Genomic DNA, 18,619 nt, shown 5'->3' with positions numbered 1-18,619 from the left:
GTGTGAAAAGTGGCAATTGTTAAGTGCGAGGTCTTCCACATAGGTACAAAAAGAAATCCGTATACGATAAATCGCACAAATCTAAGGGCTGTCAATTCGACTAAATACCTAGGAATTAAGAGCCACTTAAATTGGAAAGACCACATAGATAATATTGTGGCGAAGAGGAAACAAAGACTACGCTTTGTTGGCAAAACACTTGGAAGATGCTACAGACCCACTAAAGAGACAGCCTACATTACACTTGTCCGTCCTCCACTGGAATTCTGCTGCGCAGTGCGGGATCCTTACCAGGTAGGATTGACGGATGACATCGAAAAAGTGCAAAGAAGGGCAGCTCGTTTCGTGTTATCGCGCAATAGGGGTGGGAGTGTCACCGATACGATACGCAAGTTGGGGTCGCAGTCACTGAAACAAAGGCGGTTCTCTTTGCGGCGAGATCTAGTTACGAAATTTCAATCACCAACTTTCTGTTCCGAATGCGGAAATATTTTATTGACAGACACCTACGTAGGGAGAAATGATCATCATAATAAAATAAGATAAATCAGAGCTCGAACGGAAAGATTTAGGTGTTTCCTTTTCCCACGCGCCATTCGAGAGTGGAATGGCAGAGTGGAAGGTGTCCGCGGTGTCAGTACCAGGCAGTTAAGCCGCCAATGCAGGGAAAACCAGACGATCGTGTGGAACATTCTCCCTGAGAATTGTTACTACCCTTACCTCTTATAGCGTGTGCAGGTTTAACTAGTGACAGACTGTCCACATCGGGGTGAAGTTTTGTCGCTGGTTTCTTCACGAAGCAATCGACTCCAGGATTTGTGTCATCCATCCTATTCACAGATGAGCTTACTTTTTCTCGGCGTACAACTTTTGTAACAATCGTCTGTGGGATAATATGCAGAACCCCTCATAGCACGGTGACATCGAATCATCAGCATCAGTGCAGCCGGAATGTGTGGGCCGGGATAACTGGCGACCATATTTTGGGACGAGTCTTCCTTCCGCGTTGCCAAACAGACCGGAAGTATCGGCGTTTCTTGCTGGTGACTTTGCCTCCCCTGCTGGAAGACGAGCCACTGTTGATTCGAAGGGTTATGTGGTTGCTACTTGATGGTGCTCCAGCCCACTTCGCCGTTGACATCCGAACGCATCTCTTTCCTGGTCGATGGATCGGACGAGGAGGTCCAGTTGCATAGCTTGCTCGTTCATAGGATCTCAACCCGTGCGATTTCTGGTTATGGGGGCACCTCAAATGTATAGTGTTTGAACAGCACATTTCAGATGTGGAGACACTGGGGCAGCGTATACGTACTGCCTTTGACACTGTTCGGATGAAGTCTGGCCGATGTGAACGTGAGAGACAGAACATGCTACGGCGTGTTGAGACACATGGGAACCATTTTCAACACATACTGTAACTGCATGGTACATTGCGTATTAGACCGCAGTCTCTCCAGTAATGTTTGATTTAGCAAACGGTCTCTGGCATGGAAACCATGCACTTCCGGACATAAGTTCATGAGACTTTTTTGTTCCACATCCTCTCATCGATCAATCACTAGCGTTTGTACACGGTGGAAGAAATTACCCAGTATAATTCAGAGCCCATGTTTACTGGACATTTCATCCTTGTTTCTGTCCATGCTACCACCTCTCAGAATAGAGAATACCTCTTTTGAACACCCTGTATTTAGGGTTATTCAAAGGTGCAGCCGAAATGCTGCATGTAGCCTATTCAATCTGGCACTGCCGCCATAGGCTGATTATTGGTGAGGAGACATACTGAGGACAAGAGTGACTATCAAACCAATAAAGTAATTAGAATGTGTGAAAACCTCTTGGCCTATCTGGTCACACCCAACCAGAGTAGCGGTTGACGAAGGACTGACACGCTCTAACAACTCCCTGTCACACGCTGGTATGGCGCAATGATTCATGGCTACCTCGAGCCGTCTGCAGTGTTCAGTATTTATACCGTGTTGGCATACACCACAGCGGTAGATCGAGTGTCGACGGAACTCCTCTAGCAGTGTCGATGCATCGCTCCGGAGTCTGAAGATGACTCTTTCATAGAGTCGAAACCAGTCGCTCACTCCAATAAAAAAAAATATTTTAACAAGACTGCGATCAAAACTGTTTTAAATTTTAATTTTAAAAACAGCTGTAATTCTTGTTTCTTCTGAGATGACTATTTTCTAAGTTTTTGGATTGCATGCAGGCAAGAGAAATTTCACGCATACTGCAACAGTTTGATCTTCCCAAATTGCATGCTCTTCCAAACTGGATGCTCGTCCAAGATTATGCCAAGATGGTTCACTTTTTTAGGGTAATCGAATACCATTAAGAAGTATTTGAGCAACTGCTTCACGAAATTATCCGCCGATCAACTTGCGGTGCAATTTGAGGATGAGATGTGGCTACTTCTGGTTTACTTTAAGATTCAGGTTTTATGCACATCGTGATACTGCAGCAGCCACGTTCGTAAGGTTGGGACAGATACAATGGGACTTCGTCAGATGTAGTGGTAGTTATAAGAATGAAGCACGGATGAAATTCCACTGACACACAGCAAAAAGGCAAGGGACCAAGAAATTAATCCTATGGGACTCCAGAGGATACAAGTTTCTGTGGTGACTTCTGTAACCTACAGACGATTCTTTGAGTAAATGTATGGTTTCCTTCAAAAAATTTTTGGCTAGGGTGGCCAGAAAGTACTTTTCTACTGTGAGAAAATTACGAGATTCCTTGCGTAGCTGAAATTTTGTTAATATTCACATAATAGTGGGAACGTAGGCTTGTTAGCGCGTCAACGCTAGAAGCGCCAAGTATTCTTTTTCTTTTAGAATAAGCAATGCTGATTACGGACAGTGGCAAAGTATCCGAGTTTGGTTTACAACTTCTCTGCATCCAGACACAGGGAGCCGTGATTAAGGTATTTTTCAACCACTAAAACAAATGCTCACAAGAAGAAAAAATTGGCTTTTACGTAGCCCACAGATGGTAAGTACGCTTTAAACACCAGTCCTGCAGATTTAATATGACTCAATATTTATAATGGGCAATGTCCGCCCCGATAGCTGAGTGGTCAGCTCGGAGGTCTGTCACGCCAAGGGGCGCGGGTTCGATTCCCGGCTGGGACGGAGATTTTCTCCGCTCAGGAACTGGGTATTGTGTTGTCCTCGTTGTTTCATCATCGTCAGTGGAAGGCAACGGGAATCCACCACTGGAATCACTTCCCTAGAGGCTCATGCGGTGGACCTCTCTGACGAAGCTTTTCCCATGACAAGACCTGGCGCAAAGTTTATAATGCGCAATCAGAGTTTCAGTTCCAAGCTCACACAGTTCACAACAGGTGCGTCAACCAGGCAAAACCGGCGTGAGCGCTGAGGCAATCATCCAACAAATCCACCAGCTTTAAGATACCCGTTTGGCGAAGCACCGTGTTCTGCTGCATATCCTCTGACAGGAATCGTCGACGTCTCAAGGCCCTTTATAAGGGACCTTAGGCGTGATAACCGCCTGGACAGAGGATCAGGACTATACGGAGGGTGCTCCAGTGTCTCCCGTTTGAGTTGACGTATCCTCTGTGTTATTAAGACATTTGCGATATGGCGACGCCCAGCACGGAACTTGGCGCACCATTCCACAGCGGTGGTTTTCGACAGACGTGCTGCCCCACATGCATTCTTCATTCTCTGATAAATGTCTATAGGATTTCCTCCTCCGTCAGCCAAGAACCGAATAATACGAGAGGCCTCCCACTTTTTTATAAGTACATGGACCTGTTTATTTCTACAATGGTTTACATCAGTTTACAGCTTGAACATTTAGTTATTTTTCGACATAACCACCATTTCTGTCGATGCATTTTTGTAGACACTGACAGTTTCTGTATGCCCATGTCATACCAGCTCGCCGCCATGCTGTTCAGAAAGTTATGAATCTCTTCTTTCACCTCGTCGTCGGAGCTGAATCGCTTTCCGGCCAAATGTTCTTTTAACTCAGGGAACAGGTGACAGTCACTGGGCGCCAAATCAAGACTATAGGGTGGGTGGGTGATTATGTTCCACTGAAACTGTTGCAGGAGAGCAACGGTTTGCCAAACAATGTGTGGGCGATCATTGTCATGGAGAATGTGTACGCCCTTGCCCGTTTGGGTTTTTTCAGAGTCTATCAAACCGGCAATTCAGAACTGGAGACGAGGAATGTTGAGCAAGGGCGTACACATTCTCCATGACAATGCTCGCCCACACATCGCTCGGCAAACCGTTGCTCTACTGCAACAGTTTCAGTGGAACATAATCACCCACCCAGCCTATAGTCCTGACTTGGCGCCCTGTGACTATCACCTGTTCCCTAGGTTAAAAGAACATTTGGCCGGAAAGCGATTCAGCTCCGACGACGAGGTGAAAGAAGAGGTTCATAACTTTCTGAACAGCATGGCGGCGAGCTGGTATGACATGGGCGTACAAAAATAGCCACAGCATCTACAAAAATGCATCGACAGAAATGGTGATTATGTCGAAAAATAGCTAAATGTTCAAACTGTAAACTGACGTAAACCATTGTAGAAATAAACAGGTCTATGTACTTATAAATAAGTGGGAGGCCTTACTTTTGGGATTACCCTCGTAGTGTGATGGTCCTGTTTGGGCGCATTTGGTAATAACGTCGCTTTAGTTGACGTTTCCGCATTTACCGCATGCATGTCGGGAAGATACGTATTCCATACAAATTCCTTGCCCATCTACTATATCTGTGGTTGTATACCGCATCGGAGTCGTGCTAAGTTGCACATACGCTGGAGGAACACCCTCCAATGGAAACCTTTTGATCGGCCCTTATAATAACTGAAATTGATTATGACTCTTATCTCTTGCTTAAATTCTTGATCTACGGACTTACATGTAGTAAGTGGATTTTATATTCGCTAGCAAAACGAATAAATTAGTCTGCGAATCTTTCTAACAATCATTTCGTCTCAAATAGCTCCTCGCTGTCACACTTGCGGTTTTCGAAACAAATGTTCATGAACAGTGAACAGTGTTCACATAAGATGTGTAGTTGTGAAATTTAATTTTTCTAGAAAAAAAACGTTGTTACGAACAATGGCGTCAGTAGTAAGTAGAAATTTCTAATGTTTTAGCATTATACATAACCACAAACCGGAACTGTTCAGTAAGATTTTTAAAAAATGTTATGAAACAAATTAAATTTCCTCTTTACCTACCGCCCACGACAATATATTTTTCATACATTATGACAGTCTTAAGCTAAGCATAACAAAATCTTGCTTTCTCTGGATCCTTGCGCTCGGAGCAACTGGCTTATAATAATTTATTCATATTGGCAGATTGTGATGTCGTGATAGAACAGGGAAAAATAAGTGGAGCCCCATAATGGTCGGGAATTCAGAACAGGTCGCAGTCGAAACTGTCACCTCGTGTAGGGACTGGGAAAACTGACTGGTTAAAACTGATCATGGCATTTTAGTTCTGAATAACCGATATTTTTCGGTATTTGGTCTCTGTTATAACACGTGTTTTTCATATTTTAGTCATAACTGTGTAAAAATTGCACTGTCAGTTAGCCACAGCAATAGGGCTAAAATTTTGGGCTTTTAAATAAACCTTTTTTTTAAACACGAGTAATTTTTATTCGTAAAATTATCATGGCTTTGAAATATTGCGTCATTATAGAAAATGAGAAAGTGATCAGTGCTATTTTACTAACAATACCGACAGAAACACGGAACGACATATAGTGTAAGAATTGGTATAGCATTCCTGAGAGAATACTGTACATGTTACCATATGGCATGGCTTTTTGGATCGATCTCTAGTACATGGAGTGAGCAACACTTGCCCCGTGTGGTCTGTGTGTTAGTTTCACGCTGCAGTCGTCGGACATTAGTTTTATTACAGAATGGCACCATTCCTACTCTGGAAGTGTCTTATGAAGAGCAGTATCAACGAAGTAGAATTCTCAATTTGCTTTAAAAGAAGAGAATGGGAAGAGACAACAACCTTGCGTAAGGGAGAAACTTTTAACACTCCATTCACAGTTTACAACAAAAATAGAAAGTAGCTGTTCTGTTCATCATGTCTACATAATATACCTTTTTCTGCTTGTAACCTTTGGAAATTGACAAATGAACATTAAAAACACAGTTCTCCATGCTCAGTTTTCACCCTTTAGCACTGACTGTTCCCAAAGGCCGAATAGTGCTATGATACTAGATTACAACATAGTTTTGAGCAGAGTATAAAAATTAGACTTAATGGGAGAATACTGGTGATTTTGCTGTAGAATTCAACCACGTATCACTTATCGAGAAAAGCAGCGAATGATGGACGAACTAAGTTAGTTTGCCTTGCCTATTTAATTTACTATTTTGATTCTTTGTATCTTGAAAGTGAACTAGCAAACCCTCTTCATATTTGGTTCGATTCCTAAGTTTATTACAGCAAATGACAGGAATAAAGAAATCTAAAATCGATTATTTCAGAAACCGATTTTTTGAGTGATTTTAACAGAATGGTTAAACTGGTGTGGAAGAAACCGATATAACCGAAAATCGATTGTTTCTGGGATAACCGCTATCCCTAGCCTCATGAGAATGGCAGACAGGGATGGCGAGTATCGCTGAAACAACCGCTTTTCGGCGATGTGTGTTCTTTTCAACGCTAGTTTAAATGGACTATTAAAAATGCTCAAAATTACCGGTTTTCAAAATAACCGATTTTTGGTTTTTTATTCCTGTTATTTCCTGTATTAGACGTAGACATCGAAGATTGAAACATATTGACTTCTTCAGTTTTAAGATGCATAAAATCAAATTTTTAAATTAAATAGGCAAATAAAAGAAAACTTAGTCTGTCCACCGTTTGAAACTTTCCTCGAAAAGTGATAAGTAGTTTTATACTATAAAATATTGTCAGTGTTGTCCTATTGACTCTAGTATTTTGAAACTCTGCTAAAAAATCATGATGTAGTCGGGAATGACACCACTATTTGGATATTACGAATAGCCAGTGCTGAAGACTGAGAGCTTCGGTTGAAGAACTATATTTTTCTTATTAATTGGTACGTTCTTAAGGGTTACAAGCCCTGTTATTTAGCTACTGTCAGCTGATGAGCTACTTTCTACTTTGTAGCAAAATATGAATAAAGTGTCGAGTTTTAAGTTTTCTCCTTATATTATTTCACAAATGTTGGCTCCTACTGTTCTTAAACTTTTAGGGCAAATATAGCAGTGTACGTCATTCATATTTCAGGACTAGCGATGGTGCCATTCGGCAACACAATTGACGTCCTAAGACGACAGTACGAAACTACCATATAGACCACATGAATCAAGTCTGCACATTGCATGTATACACTTACCATCTGATAGGCCACACTGCATGGTAACACACATATTAGTGTGTCAGTAATTCTAAAGCCATATGTTTGTTGCTCGTTTCTGTCGGCATTGTTATTAAAATAGCGATGACCGCTTTCCACATTACTTACAGTAAAGCAATATTGTTAAGCAATGAAAAGTTTACGTATATAAATTACTCATTCTTTAACAAACGTTTATTAAAAAATATAAAATTTAGCACTGCTGAAATTAATAATTGGCATTTCGGTTCTTTACCCAGTTATTAGTAAAAATCACCTGTTATAACCGAGAGCAGACAAATACCGAAAAATACCGATTATTCAGAACTAAAACATCGGTATCGGTTTTAACCGGCGGGTTTTTCCCGTCCGCATATGGCAGGCGGGTAAATGGTAGCGCCTAGCATCTATGCCGGCCCGCAGCGCACCTACCTGCTGTCTGCTGGGCGAGAGCGGGCGATGCGGCTACGTGGACGCTTGCCGTCGGAGCAGCAAATGACGCCTGCGTCGCGACGCCCGCAGACAGCCGACGCTGGCGGCGCCCGCCTCTGATGCGCAGGCGCGGGTGGGAGGGGTGGGAGGAGGGGGTGCAGGAGCGTGTACAGCGACCGACGCACGGCCATCGATTCGCAGAGCCCACGGTGCAGCCACCCCTCTGCCACTCACCGCGTGCGTCACAGCTCGCCGGAGATAAGTCTCTGCCAGGAAGCGGCCGGGATCGCGTCTTTATGCAGAAAATCCCTGTGCCGGTCCCGTGGAAGGCGCAGAGGTGCCTTTCATAGCTATCTACAAAAAGATTCTGGAGTCTCGTGTAAGAGGTAGACAAGGCACACAGACGCTGTTAAGGACCACGTGAGGAAGAGAGGCAGTCTGACGCTAAACGAGCCATACACGTTCAACACAGTCACGCGAGCAAGTGGATACGTGAACAAAGTCGAGGGTAACGGCATATATGGTAATGGTTAAGCTTTCCAAAATTAAAAATGAAATAACCATTTAGGTGGTCAGTATACGAGGGCTATCCACAAAGTACATTACGTTTTGGAATTAAAAACAAATAAAGTATTGGAAATTTTTTGTATTATATACAGATGAAAGCCACAACTTAAATACTACTTTTCTACATAGTTGCCATTTAAATTAAGGCACTTATCGTAGCGATGGACGAGCTTGGAAATTCCTTCGTCGTAAAATTCGGCCGCCTGCGCCTTCAACCACGTGGTTACCTCTTTTGGGACAGAAAAGGTGTGATTTTTGTGGATTTCCTGGAAAGAGGCACTACAATAAACTCTCAAAGGTATTGCCAAACTCTGCACAACCTCAGAAGAGCAATACGAAACAAGCGCAGGGGAAAGTTGGGCTCAAAGATCTTGCCGATTCACGACAACGCCCGGGCCCACACGGCAAACGCCACTCGTGAAGTTCTCGAATCTTTTAAGTGGGAGTTGTTTCCTCATCCGCTGTACAGTCCCGACCTGGCACCGAGCGACTTCCACTTATTCCCAGCAATGAAGAAGTGGTTGGCTATGCAGCTTTTTGATGACGACGCACAGCTTCAAGAAGAGGTAACCACGTGGTTGAAGGCGCAGGCGGCCGAATTTTACGACGAAGGAATTTCCAAGCTCCTCCATCGCTACGATCAGTGCCTTAATTTAAATGGCAACTATGTAGAAAAGTAGTATTTAAGTGTGGCTTTCATCTGTATATAATAAAAAAACATTCCAATCCTTTATTTATTTTTAATTCCAAAACGTAATGTACTTTGTGGATAGCCCTCGTACATTTGAGTTACCATTGAAGGTCCTTTTAAGGAATACTTTGACGCTAAAGGTGCCAGCCCTGTGTAACACAGCTAAGTGAGCAATTGCGTAAGTATCCAAACTCTAGTGTAACGAGATGTACAGGAACAGTTACGGTTTCCAGAACTAAAAAATTGAAGAACCAATTAGGTGATGAATACATACTTGAGGTACCATTAGATCCGTCTTACGGAAGCAGTCTAAAGCTTTTTTTATTTATTTCGTACGACATCAAGGATACATCATTTAGACTGAACAGTAATGGTGTTAATGGTAATACAATACCACCAGGTGATCAAAAAATCAGTATAAATTTGAAAACTGAATAAATCACGGAATAATGTAGATAGAGAAGTACAAATTGACACACATGCTTGGAATGACATGGGGTTTTATTACAACCAAAAGAATACAAAAGTTCAAAAAATGTCCGACAGATGGTACTTCATCTGATCAGAATAGCAATAGTTAGCATAATAAAGTAAGACAAAGCAAAGATGATGTTCTTTACAGGAAATGCTCAATATGACCACCATCATTCCTCAACAATAGCTGTAGTCGAGGAATAATGTTGTGAACAGCACTGTAAAGCATGTCCGGAGTTATGGTGAGGCATTGGCGTCGGATGTTGTCTTTCAGCATCCCTAGAGATGTCGGTCGATCACGATATACTTGCGACTTCAGGTAACCCCAAAGCCAGTAATCGCACGGACTGAGGTCTAGGGACCTGGGATGCCAAGCACGACGTAAGTGGCGGCTGAGCAAACGATCACCACCAAACGACGCGCGCAAAAGATCTTTCAAGCGTCTAGCAACATGGGGTGGAGCGCCATCCTGCAGGTGTTCATCAGCCAGGCTGGGGATGATGCGATTCTGTAACATATCGGCGTACCTCTCACCCGTCACGGTAGCAGTTTTGCTGTCCAGCTCCATTCGTCGGACATTTTGTGAACTTTGATTTTTTTTTGTTCTAATAAAACCCCATGACATTCCAAGCACGTGTGTCAATTTTTACCCCTCTATCTACATTATTCCGTGGTTTATTAAGTTTTGAAATTTATACTGACTTTTTGATCACCCGGTACATAAATTGCAGATAAGTACATTCATTCCTGACTAGGAAAATTTTAGATTACGTCGATAAGACAATAGTATCCATGTGAACAGAATACATCTAAAAAAGCATTTGGATGAATTTCACAAAAAAAGAGAAAAAACGTAATTTTCAGAAACAGAGTGGATAATCGAAGTTTAAGATTGCAATAGATAGAATAATTCTTTAATATTTGCAAGCAGTTGGTTATAGGTGTATATCTGAAGTTTCCATTCAGCAGACTGTATCCTCAGATACATCACGTGTGCTGGAATTATTTCCAGCGTATTTCCGTAGAAGACAGGCTGTGACTGGGTGGTGTGATGTTTGTCGCTGATGTTCACAGTCATATTTGGCACTTTCAACTGTTCCCCACTTGTGCTCCAAGTCCTGGCATCTTCTGTGCTCGGGGCGTATGCGATTTAGGATGGTGGAATCCAGGAGGGGCTCGTGTAGGATCAACAATGAGACCTTCAGAGTCAGGACAAGCTGCGAACCACTCATCCTGCCATGCTGTTTCTGGCTGGAATCTTCCAGAAGTGAGCCTTTAACCAAGTCCCCAGAAATGTTTCCTAGACTTAGGTCGTTGCCTTTGTGTGGGATCACAGTCCTGGTGTAGTGGCAGATCGGGATTTCTGGAACATTTCTCCCTTTACCATTCCAAATCAGCTTGACGTATCTTTGGTGGTTCGCATTAGGCAAAACATGTAGCCGTTCTGTGGGTGTGGAGTTTATTGTACCAAATACAAGTCTCATGGCCACATTTAGCTATGTATCAACTATGTCTGTATGAGCACTATTGACGTATGTTGGACAGCAATTTCTCCGACAGAATTCGAAAGTGAGAGGGCACTTGGCAGAACTGACACTTTAGCTCCCGAACTTGTTCCAAAGAGTTTGTCTAGTATGTTGTTTCTCATTCTCACTTGCGAGACTGTTTCAGTTAGACGTTTTCTAAATGTCAGAGTGCGATCCAGGGTCACGCTACGATATTTTGGGGTTGGGTTATGTGACAGCAACTGATTTCTGATGATTTTACATCTTCAGAAACGGCTCTCACTCAGGTTTTGCAAACTCTAGTTAATTTTTTATATGTATGGCGAACCAAAGTAAATAACAAAGCTGAATCTTCCACCACCCGTCTCAATAAAAGTCATGCTGGGAATAAACCGCAAATTGCATTTGGAAATTCTACTGCTAAACGAACCATACACGGGCACCGTACTCACGCAACCAAACGGATACGTGTTCAAAATCAAATGTAATGAGCTGCCTGATAACATAGTTACACAGGTTAGGAATACTGCAGTAGGTCAGCTAAAGCATAATCCACACACATTGTACATTGATGCACGTATGTGTGTATGTTCCACGTCTCCTTCCAAATCACTGGACTGATTTCAAACAACCTTGGTAAAAAAAATGGTTCAAATGGCTCTGAGCACTATGGGACTTAACTTCTGTGGTCATCAGTCCCCTAGAACTTAGAAATACTTAAACCTAACTAACCTAAGGACATCGCACACATCCATGCCCTAGGCAGGATTCGAACATGCGACCGTAGCAGTCACGCGGTTCCGGACTGAGCGCCACAACCGCGAGACCACCGCGGCCGGCACAACCTTGGTACACATGTCCATTGTTGTTAGGCAACAATCGATGTGTGGGTAACAATCACCCATCTATCACATTTCAGCAGATATGGTGTCATAAACAATGAGATGTGTGAATAACTGCTGCATTATGAATGAGCTTAATAGTCCTGTGCCGCGAGCAGATAGTCGCTAAACGCACATACAAAATTATATTATAATACCACATATATTTCTTGAGATACAACGTCATAAATTCTGAGACGCATGTATTTATTGCTTCTTTGCTGGTAATTCTACTCGCAACATATTTCACAGACTGTATCCACATATGTCACTGGATGTAGCTAGACAAATATACCAATGTACGACACACAGTTCAAGAGAAATGATGGCACAAACACGTATCCACTTGCTCGCGCAACTACGTTCGTGGATCTGGCTCGTTTTGCGTCAGACTGTCCCTGTATGAGGGATCTTTAATGGTACCTATAGTATGTACTGATGAACTGAGCAATCCCTTAATTTGCCAATTCTGGGAAGCATAACTTATCACATGACGTGTACGCTTGACTGGTACAAGTAGCCGCTGGTATTCATGATGTGTGTCAGAGCTGTGAACCCCACTGCAACTAAAATACCTATTGCCCTCTTCCTGCCTAATATCGTATGCTGAAAATCGTTTCGATATCTTGAATTCACGAACAAAACTAATTGCAAGTTTTTTGTGATTCCTTATTTAACATATAATACTATAGTAAGTAATGTTTTTGCAATATGTTGAACAAATTCATCACTTAACGGCTGGTTTCAGTTATTACCGTTTTTGTGGTAGACTACTTAATGTTATATAGATGACGAGGAATCGCATTTCGGGACGTAAATGAGAAGAAATACGTCGCTATTATTGATGCAAGTACGATGTCCTGTTGACGGGATTGAAAAGGCACTTGCTCGCGTTACAGTCAGGCAGGAAGAGGAAAAACGTTTTAAAAGTTAATTAGTCGCCGAAAGAAGAAACAGAAAACAAAATACACCGTAATATAAAAGAAACGACACACCTCGAAGGTGGCCTGGACTATTTTTCGGCCAATGCTCAGAAATTAGTGTAGCAAACCACAGATTACATGCATGTTCCTCAACATTTACTTGTTATGTCATAGTTATTTCTAAATATTGCGTTCTACACTGATATGACAAAAATCACGGGATGCCTCATAATACTGTCGGATCCCTTTCGGCTGGCGTAGTGCAACAGATCGACGTGGTACAAACTCAACAAGTCGTTGGAAGACCCCTGCAGAAATACTGACAAGGAGACGGCACGGCTGTGGGGTCAGGGATTTGGCCGAAATTTTGTGTGGTGAAAGGGGACCCCTAACACCTCACGTGGTTAAAATATTAGGACGTGCTACTCGGAAAATCCCGAGAAAAATCGATCAAAAATTTATTAGGTGGATTATGAATATAAAATGTTAGTCCATTCCAGAGCCGCCGTCTGGCATACATGGTTAGCGGTCGGACTCTTACGCCAGAGGTCTCGGGTTCGATTCCTCCTCTGGCACTTTTGTTTTTCTTCTGTTGCTTGCAAAATTGCAGCGCATTGTTACTGGAGAATCGTGAAATTAATTCCCGGGAAGACTGTATAAAAATTCATTCTATAATTCACCATCAGTTATCGTCACTAATATTCCGACACGATTCAATACGTGCGGTTCTAGGCGATTCAGTCTGGAACCGCGTGACTGCTACGATCGTAGGTTCGAATCCTGCCTCGGGTATGAATGTGTGTGATGTCCTTACGTTAGTTAGGTTTAAGTAGTTCTAAGTTCTAGGGGACTCATGACCACAGATGTTAAGTCCCATGGTGCTTAGAGCCATTTGAACATGATTCAATATGCCTGGTTTGCCTCAAAATTATCAGAAACTCAAAAAATTTTCGTAATGTTAATGGGGCATATTTTTGTACAGATTTATTGCAAACACCTTGTGATTGTAAAAAATCCGCTTTTACATGCTGCGCAAGATGTCGCAGAAATTATTGCTTTGTTTTTACGATAATTACCGCTACGGTTCTTGTTTATAATTATTATATGTATAAAAATTGAATGTTTCCCAATCGAATTTAGTATTCTGATTAAAAACCCAATGATTCTCCTTATATACTTTACAATGAAAAATGGAAACCCCACCGCCATAAATTGTGTTGTTGGACAAAAAGAAAATAATTTTTATTCAATAATTTAGGTTTGGGAAACTTTCTGAATAACAAAAGGAAATGAAACAGAAGGAAAAAAGTGCCAGAGGAGGAATAGAACCCGAGACCTCTGGCGTAATAGTCCTAGCCCTAAACATGTATGCCTAAACATGTTGGCAATCGACTAACATTTTATACTCATAAGGCACCTTAGAAACTTTGGATCAATTTTTCCCGGGATTTTCCGAGTAGTGCGTCCTAATATTTTAATCATGTGAGGTGTTTGGGGTCCTCTTTCACCACACAAAATTTCGGACAAATCCCCGACCCCACAGTCGTGCCGTCTCCTTGTGAGCTATTATGCCTCTATATATGTCTGTAATTGCGAAGGTGTTGCTGGTGCAGCATTTTATGCATGAACTGACCTCTCGATTACGTGCTATTAATGTTCGATGGGATTCATGGCAGGCGATATGACTGATAAATCAATGCTCGAAATGTCTAGAATGTTCTTAAGAGGAGGTTTACTAACTTTTGGTTCAAAAAATTATTATTTTTTGTTAAATTGCATCTTTCGGTCCATAAAAGTGTTTACCCCTGAAACGGTTTTTCCGAATACGGAATGGAAATGTTTCTTATTCGCGGTTGAACAGAAAAACGTACCTGCATGAAATCGGCCTTTTTCACGCACCAGTTTTTTTCTTTCGGAGGACGAGTTTTTGTACCGGTGCTTAGGAGGAAACACACAAAATTCAAATGAAAGTTTTAACGCGTGTGTTTGGAAGTTAGCCCCCAAACATTTGCATTCTGGTGCGAAGACTGTGGAGATTGCGACTTTTCTGGCAGTGAGCAGCTTCAACGAAGGGTATTTAGCAATTCTGAAGACCATGACAACGATGGACGTCACCCTCTGACTCTATTCGACGCAGTCCGCCAAGCATTCAGACGACCACCGGATTGAAGCGGCCGAAAACCGCTTGTCACCGGCTGTACGAGCGGCTCTGGAGCAGTGCAGGATGGCCCAGGTCGAGCAGAACGCCCTCTATGAGGAACAGGAAGGACTAGCTTATGGACCTGGAATAGCAGACTGAACGTACGTTGCATAATATTGCATTTATATGTAGTCAAACCTGCAAACGCGTTTTTCTCGAAATGGCGTTTTTTTCATCGCGTGGTATGGTAATTTCAAATCTACTGAACCGATTGGCATGATTCTTCGTTTCCGACTGTTACGTCTGCTACTGACGGCCCCTGCCAGGCAGACTACACTCAAGACACCCCTGTGTACCATATAACATACACAAGCACTTGCAGGCGCAACCAAGAGGAAAACAACTCTTCAAAACAAACAGAAGTTGCTAGAGACTAATGCGAAGCTTTTTCCGTAGAGGTCGCCTCACAGATATAGGGTAAGTTGGAGTATTCCGCCGGCCTCCGCCGGCTTTATAAGACCAGCGCAGCAGCAGTACAGCCAGTTCCTCGCCGAGCTCGGGCCAGCTCCGACGGACCTCATCGACGCTCTTGATGAATGGTCGTCTACAAGTTATTTGATTTTGTGTGTATATAGTGATTGTTCGAGAAGTGTAGTTACGACAATATACGACATTATACTGAGTGTTCTCCACCGACGAATCTAACTAAATTGTCTAGGAGTTGTACCACTTTTACTCCGATCCATCAACTATAAATATTTTTACTTGGCCGACGGAGTCGAAAATTCGATGAAAGAACTTTTTTCTTTTCAAATGGCCGCCGTTTTGTTTCCTATGCTCCAAATAACTTTCCCTCAGAACATGTCCTACCAACCCATCCCTTCTTCTAATCAAGTTTTGCCACAAATTTCTCTTCTCCCCAATTCTATTCAATACCTCCTCATTACTTATGTGGTCTACCCATTTAATCTTCTTCTGTAGCTCCAGATTTCGGAAGGTTCTGTTCTCTTGTCTAAACTATTTATCGTCCATGTTTCACTTCCATAAATGGCTACACTCCAAACAAATACTTTAAGAAATGACTTCCTGACACTTAAATCTATACTTCGCTAACTCAATTTTGATCTCAGATGAGCCGGCTGACCTGTGCGTGGACGTCTACATCGATATTTTGTTTCGTTCCGACGGCACTTCCGCCTTTGCTCTTCGACATTTCCGATCGAAAAAAAAATCCAGTTTGTAGAAGGAATATTAATAAACATTTTGACCGAATTTGACTTTGATATCTGTAACACATCCCGAGAAAAAATTCTCAAAGAACTTGCTTTTTTCAGGCCAAAGATAGTAATCCACCCCTTAAAACCGATCATGTACAGTTGTAACCCAGTGATAATTCCAGCGGTGTTTGGAAAAATGAAGTCCATGAATGGCTACAAATATTCCCCAAGTAGCCCAGCGTAACCATCTCCAGTCAATGATCGGTTCAGTTGGACCAGAGAACCTAGTCTATTCCATTTCAACACACCCCACACCATTATGGAGCCACCATCAGCTTGCATACCGGTTTTGTTGACATCTTGGGACCACGGCTTCGTCGTTTCTGCACCACACTTGAATACAGCCGTCAGCTCTTACCAACGGAAATCGGGATTCAGCTGACCAGGCTACGGTTTTCCAGTCGTCTAGGATTCGACCGATATGGTCACAAGCCCAGGAGAAGTGCTGTAGGACGATGCCGTGCTGCCACAGCCCATCAACACCAAATTTCAAGGCACTGTCCTAACGGATACATTCGTCGTAAGTCCCACAGTGTTTTAGTCAGTTACTTCAAGCAGTGTTGCTTGTCTGTTAGCACTGACAACTCGATGCAAACGGTGCTGCTGTCGGTCGTTAAGTGAAGACAGTCGGCCACTGCGTTGTCCGTGGTGAGAAGTCATGCCTCGGATGTGGTACTCACGACAAACTTTCGACACTGTGGATCTCAGAATATTGAACTCTGTAACGATTTCGGAAATGGAATGTCTCATGCGTGTAGTTCCAAGTACCATTCCGCATTCGAAGTCTATTAATCCCCATCGTGTGGCCGGTCTCGCGTCGTAAACTTTGACATGAATCGCCTGAGTACAAATGACAGCTACACCAATGCACTGCGCTATTATACCTTATGTACACATACTACCACCAGCTGTATATGTGCATGCATCTATCCCATGACTTTCGGCAGATCAGTAGCTATTAAATGTAAGACCGCCCATAATTCTCTTCTGGTTATGATTCTAATGCAACTTATGTGGAATGCTTCTACATATGAAAGTGACAGTACTGTTATAGTTATTGAGGTCTTCAGTCGAGAGAATGGCATGATGTAGCTCATCATGCTACTCCATCCTGTGCAAGCTTCTTCATCCCCAAGTACCTACTGCGACCTACATCCTTATGAATCTGCTTAGTGTATTCATCTCTTGGTCTCCCTCTACGACTTTACCCTCCACGCTGCCCTCCAATACTAAATTGGTGACCCTTGATCCCTCAGAACATGTCCTACCAACCCATCCCTTCTTCTAATCAAGTTTTGCCACAAATTTCTCTTCTCCCCAATTCTATTCAATACCTCCTCATTATTTATGTGGTCTACCCATTTAATCTTCTTCTGTAGCCACAGATTTCGGAAGGTTCTGTTCTCTTGTCTAAACTATTTATCGTCAATGTTTCACTTCCATAAATGGCTACACTCCATACAAATACTTTAAGAAATGACTTCCTGACACTTAAATCTATACTCGATGTTAACAAATTTCTCTTCATCACAAACGCTTCTTTGCCATTGCCAGTCTACATTTTGTATCCTCTCTACTTCGACCATCATCAGTTACTTTGCTCCCCAAACAGCAAAACTCATTTACTACTTTAAGCGTCGCATTTCCTAATCAAATTCCATCAGCATCGCCCCATTTAATTCGACTACATTCCATTATCCTCGTTTTGCTTTTGTTGATGTTCATCTTATATCCTTTCAAGACACTGTCCATTCCGTTCAGCTGCTCTTCCAGGTCCTTTCCTTTCTCTGACAATACCAATGTCATCGGCGAGCCTCAAAGTTTTTATTTCTTCTCCATGGATTTTAATACCTACTCCGAATTTTTCTTTTGTTTCCTTTACTGCTTGCTCAATATACACATTGAATAACATCGGGGACAGGCTACAACCCCGTCTCACTCCCTTTCCAACCACTGCTTCCCTTTCACGTCCCTGGACTCTTATAACTGCCATCTAGTTTCTGTACAAATTGTAAATAGCCTTTCGCTCCCTTTATCTTACCCCTTCCACTTTCAGAATTTGAAAGAGAGTATTCCAGTCAACCGTGTCAAAATCTTTCTCTATGTCTACAAACGTAGGTTTTCCTTTCCTTAATCTAAGTTAAGTCGTACGGTCGGCATTTCCTCATGTGTTCCAATATATCTACGAAAGGGGGGGAGGAGGGGGGAGAGTACTATGCTTCTAATAAAGATAAATAAATGGATAAATAAATGAAATAAAATAAAATAATCTTTAGCGCGACTCATTGTCCTGCACTTCCTGATAAACTCCATCTATTTATTTTCGTTTATCAAACTGAAGTC

General features: G+C 42.4%; 1 protein-coding gene across 2 annotated transcripts in view; it reads right to left on the bottom strand.

Annotated features, from left to right (window-relative positions):
- Positions 1–7,887, bottom strand: part of LOC124718993 — a 661,726-nt gene extending 653,839 nt beyond the window's left edge. For both annotated transcript variants that reach the window (XM_047244663.1, XM_047244664.1), the window contains exon 1: positions 7,819–7,887. The gene's annotated coding sequence lies outside the window, so the exon portion shown is untranslated. The remainder of the gene's footprint in view (positions 1–7,818) is intronic.
- Positions 7,888–18,619: the final 10,732 nt, after the last annotated feature.

Source organism: Schistocerca piceifrons, chromosome 10, assembly GCF_021461385.2.
Source record: "Schistocerca piceifrons isolate TAMUIC-IGC-003096 chromosome 10, iqSchPice1.1, whole genome shotgun sequence".
NCBI classification, from domain to species: domain Eukaryota; kingdom Metazoa; phylum Arthropoda; class Insecta; order Orthoptera; family Acrididae; genus Schistocerca; species Schistocerca piceifrons.
Note: the sequence above shows the minus strand (reverse complement) of the source record. Positions and strands in the feature narration are given on the sequence as shown.